This window comes from Mandrillus leucophaeus, unplaced genomic scaffold (genome assembly GCF_000951045.1).
Source record: "Mandrillus leucophaeus isolate KB7577 unplaced genomic scaffold, Mleu.le_1.0 Scaffold324, whole genome shotgun sequence".
Lineage (NCBI taxonomy): Eukaryota > Metazoa > Chordata > Mammalia > Primates > Cercopithecidae > Mandrillus > Mandrillus leucophaeus.
In genome coordinates this window covers 609,745-615,036 of record NW_012103410.1, presented here as the reverse complement: position 1 = coordinate 615,036, position 5,292 = coordinate 609,745, and positions in this window count along the sequence as shown.

The following is a 5,292-nucleotide window of genomic DNA, read 5'->3' as shown; positions in this document are numbered from 1 at the left end:
CACAAAGTATTTTTTAAATTAAATTTAATTTAATTTTATTTATTTTGAGATGGAGTCTTGCTCTGTCACCTAGGCTACAGTGCAGTGGCGCAATCTTGGCGCACTGCAACCTCCACCTCCTGGGTTCAAGAGATTCTCCTGCCTCAGCCTCCTGAGTAGCTGGGATTACAGGCGCCCACCACCGTGCCTGGCTAATTTTTGTATTTTTAGTAGAGCTGGGGTTTCACCATCTTGTTCAGGCTGGTCTCGAACTCCTGACCTCGTGATCCACCCATCTCGGCCTCCAAAAGTGCTGGGATTACAGGCATGAGCCACCATGCCCGGCCCCAAAATGCATTTTTAAATCCTTACCTGTGGGATAATAAATGTTGCTTCAAGACACTAAGATACAAAGGGGACAGCTAAAAAATGTAGTTCTTAACAGAACAGACACTTCCCAGTGACACCCCTTACTATGTAAGTGGGAGTACAAATTTTGGGGCTGTTACTGCTACGCTAATAAAATACTTCTCTGGCATTTGATGATTCAGGTTGGCAGAAACTCAGATCCTTATGATGTGAGGTCATCACTGGGTGAGGTGGTACACAGCTGTAGTCCCAGCTACTCTGGAGACTAAGGTGGGAGAATCTCTTGACTTCAGGAGTTCAAGTCCATCCTGGGCAACATAGTGAGACCCTGTCTCTAAAAAAAAAAAAGGAAAAAAAAAGAAGCTATACAGAATTAGACAAGTGAAAAGTTTCGTGATAATCAGTATTCTTTCTGCTCTGTGTCAGTTATCCCTCGCGGTGTGACAAAATCATCCCAAAACTTAGTGGCTTAAGCAACACTTATTTATACACACACACACACACACACACGTGTTTATATGTGTTTAAGCCACTAAGATTTGGGATGATTTTGTCACACAGCAAGGAATAACTAACACAAAGAAGAAAGGGCCGGGCGCGGTGGCTCAAGCCTGTAATCCCAGCACTTCGGGAGGCCGAGAAGGGCGGATCACGAGGTCAGGAGATCGAGACCATCCCAGCTAACACGGTGAAACTCCGTCTCTACTAAAAAATACAAAAAACTAGCCGGGTGAGGTGGCGGGCCCCTGTAGTCCCAGCTACTCGGGAGGCTGAGACAGGAGAATGGCGTAAACCCGGGAGGCGGAGCTTGCAGTGAGCTAAGATCTGGCCACTGCACCCCAGCCTGGGCGACAGAGCAAGACTCTGTCTCAAAAAAAAAAAAAAAAAAGAAGAAGAAGAAGAAAGAATAGACTGATTATGTTCAGTCGTTTTCCTCCTTGGAGGCCAAGGAGGGCGGATCACCTGAGGTTGGGAGTTTGAGACCAGCCTGACCATCATGGAAAAATCCCGTCTCTACTAAAAACACAAAAAATCAGCCGGGCTAGTCTGTGACCCAGGGGTTGGGGACCCCTTTTTTAAGGTATTGCAGAATTGTTCCTTCCCAACCCCAGCAAAGTGTAAATCCGTTTAATCTCTGAACTGTCTAAAGATGAATATGCTGCTGCTCTCCTGCAACAAAGGGCAATGACTTAAAAGGGGTGGGGGTGGAGAGGCAGAAATGTCCTGTTTTACTGCTGTGTAAAACTGGTCAAGCCCCTTAGACGCACCACATGCCTGATGTTGATAATTAATTTACCTGATGCAAATAAGTGAAAAATTTAAATGATCATCATTTACGTTGCCTTTAAACGACAGAACAATTTAAGTTCTCTCGTTAGCTAGTTCCTTTAAAACACACCCCAAATCCCTACCAGAATCGCTGCCAATCCCTCCCGCCCAAACAGCAATGGTTATTTATTTCTGACATAATCCAGGGACCCTTGCCCCTTAAAATAATTAAATAACATATGCCATATTTTCTCTAGAAGGCACTAGATTTGGCATCGAAAGACTTGCTTTGGTATTCAAGAACAGTGTTTGAGGAGGAGGCATTTATCTTCCCTGAGCCTCAATTTCTTTATCTGTAAAACTACAAAGAACACCAAAGTTCTTTGTAATTTCTTCCTCTTTCCTCAAACAACACTTTGCTTATTACTGCGTTTTTAGAACTTGTATCCTAGCGTTAAGTGGAAGCTTAACCTGAAGCTCCATGAAGGTAGGCCTTCCTTTCTGATAACCTAGCGTAAGATCAATAAATGTTTATTAAATGAGGCACTTTATTTCACGAAGGATATGGCATTGGTTACAAACGTTCCCAGTCAACGCATCCACAAAGCATTACGCGCTACCTATCAACTAGGTATTTAAAAGGCACCAAAATCCTAGAAGTCCTAGGAGGGCGTGGTGACGCAAGCAGGTGAACGCTGGCAGATGCCGACAACCCACTCCTGACGCGCTTCCGGTGCGACGCTGTTCCTCCACGCCAGGACTGAGGTGTGGGGGAGGGAGGCGGTTAGCGGGCTTTAGCGCCTTTTCTGGCGGCGGTAGATTTGAAGCGCTTCAAAGGACCGTACCCAGAGAAGAGGAAGACTCTACCGGTGCAGGTAAGTGGTGTGAGGCTCATGTTGTTCTGGTGGCGTCATTTCAGCAGTCCCTGGGTACGAAAGCGGGAAGGGCCTGCGAAGAGGGGCGGAGCCGGCGCGGCTGACCAGGCCGGGTTAACCGTCTTTCCCTCGAGGTATCGGGGCTGCTTCGGCCCAGAGGAGGTCCCTGAGGACCGCAGCAGTGCCTTTGCCGCTGTTGCAGTAGGAGAAGGCTTGCAGTGGAGCCCTGGGGCCTGGGGACGGTCCTTTCTCTACCAGCCCCCGCCCTCCCCACTCAGGCGCACACCTCCCTCACTGACGCATTTTGCCGCACAAGCTGTAACATGGCGGCAGCGACTGCGGCCTGAACTCTAGGGAGCCGGGTTGATTTTTAAAGCTTCAAAATCCTAAGACTGAGCACTGTTGCGGGGTAAGTGGCGGGACTGGTGGGGAAGGGGGAGACACAGCCTGACGTCCTGTCAGGCTAGGGTTGGAGAGTGACGGGCGAAGAGCCTTGAATCACAGGGATTAAAATTGAAGACTAGCTTTCCTCCTCTTTCGACCTTTTCCTCTCACAGCATAGTGGCTGTCGTGCAGTTAAGTGGCAGAGGCCACTTTGTTAAGCATTTTTGTAAAACTCAAGTCCAGGGTCTTGAGCTCTCGCGAAGTTCTCCTGTGTTTGGGAGGAGCTGTGAGCCGCTCAGGCCTTTTAGAAGGAGATAATTACTCTTTAGGAGGAAGGTGATGATTTCGGAGCTCAGTATGCCTGATGGGGAAGTATGCTAATTTGGCTCTTGTTTAGTCTTTTTTTTTTTTTTTTTTTTTTTTTTTGAGACGGAGAGTCTCGCTCTGTCGCCTAGGCTGGAGTGCAGTGGAGCGATCTTGGCTCACTGCAACCTCCACCTCCCGGGTTCAAACCATTCTCCTGCCTCAGCCTCCCAAGTAGGTGGGGCTACAGGCACGTGCCACCATGCCCGGCTAATTTTTTGTGTTTTTAGTAGAGACGGGTTTTCACCGTGTTAGCCCGGATGGTCTCGATCTTCTGACCTCGTGATCCGCCCACCTCGGCCTCCCAAGGTGCTGGGATTACAGGTATGAGCCACCGCGCCCGGCCGGCTCATGTTTAGTCTTAAGGAGCAAAGTCTAGATGTGCTGGCAAGGAGTATGCACAGTCGTTTTGGAAATGCTATAAAAGCACCATTTTGTGCATTGATTTTAATTTCTTCCCACGATAGCACTTTCTGTGTGTAACCAAAATTTTGCGGTAATGAACACAAATACAAAAGTATTTGCTTTTGTAGTTTGGTACTAACATAGTTGTCCAAAGAACAATTAGATGTTTTAGAAATAAGGGGGGCCTGATATTAACTTTCAATAGGTAAACCAGGAAAAAAGAGAGAGAGTGTGTGTGTGTGTGTGTGCGTGTGTGTGTGTCGGTCACACACGTTTTTGTCTTGTGTATTCCCATTTGGTAGCAGGATGACCAATAATTGCTACTTCGTAACAATGACGGGTGGAGGAGTGAACATTTTATAAATTTTGAAATCGTGCTATAAAATCCGGAAATGATACATTTAGAATGGCTGCTTCTCTCATGTTTTTAATATAACCTGAAAATTTACCCGTTTTAGCACTCCTTTTTTGTTACGTTACCCAATTGGGACGGAATTATTTCTATAACAAATTACATGGTTCTGTGTCTTAAACAAGAGTTCATTGTACATTGTTTCACTGTTTCTTTATGATTCAGAATTATTGATGCTCCGAGATCCTATAGGGTCTTGTAGGATTCTGCACATTTGAATTGTTGCGTTTTCTTCTTAAGGCTTTTGTCTTCTCTCCTGGCACTTGTCAGGGTTGCCTTCCCCTGCTGTCAGGAGTGTATAAGTATGTAAACTTACTAGGTTAGAAAAATATGGACTTTCTGGCCCAATCATCTTTCTGAGCTTCAGTTTCTTCACTTACCTGCCAAATGACATTTTGATCTCCACGTTCCATCAACTATGGACTTGAGAATTAAATACTCAGGTTCGTTAAAATTGTGTGTGAAATTGACTTTCATTAACTCAGTGGTTCCTTTATGAGTGAAGAGTGTTCATTGCATTTATTTTTAACCATGTAGTCGATGTACTGTGGTGCTTATTGTGGTCTTGCAATATTGGTGGCTTCTGCATATTTTTGATATTTTGCCTTAAATTAGATTTTCTGTGAGTCAGCATCCTCTTCTTTATACAAAGGGAAAGTGGAAGCCTTTCATAATAAAGTACTTCTATTAGGACACTATCTGGGGTTAATTCTTTAGTAGTTGCCCCTTTTAGTTTGGCTTTTTTCCTTATTAGTTTATAAGTAGAGTGTTTAAACATAATTACAGCATACTATTTTTAGAATCCCAGTGTACTAAGATGTCATGAAGGAATACATAGATAATTAATGCAAATGACCTGAAGAGTTTGTTGCAAGTCTTTCTGTTGCACTATGGCATTGCATGTTTTTTGCTTTTATGTATTTATTTTTCAGACAGAGTCTTGCTCTGTCGCCCAGGCTGGAGTGCAGTGGCACGATCTCAGCTCACTGCAACCTCCACCTCCTGAGTTCAAGTGTTCTCGTGCCTCAGCCTCCCTAGTAGCTGGGATTACAGGCGCCCACCACCGCTGGGTAATTTTTAGTAGAGACAGGGTTTCACCACGTTGGCTACACTGGTCTCAAATTCCTGACCGCAAGTGATCCGTCCTGCTTGGCCTCCCAAAGTGCTGGGATTACAGGCGTGAGCCACTGTGCCCAGCCTGCTTTTTGCTTTTTGCTTTTTTTTTTTTTTTTTTTT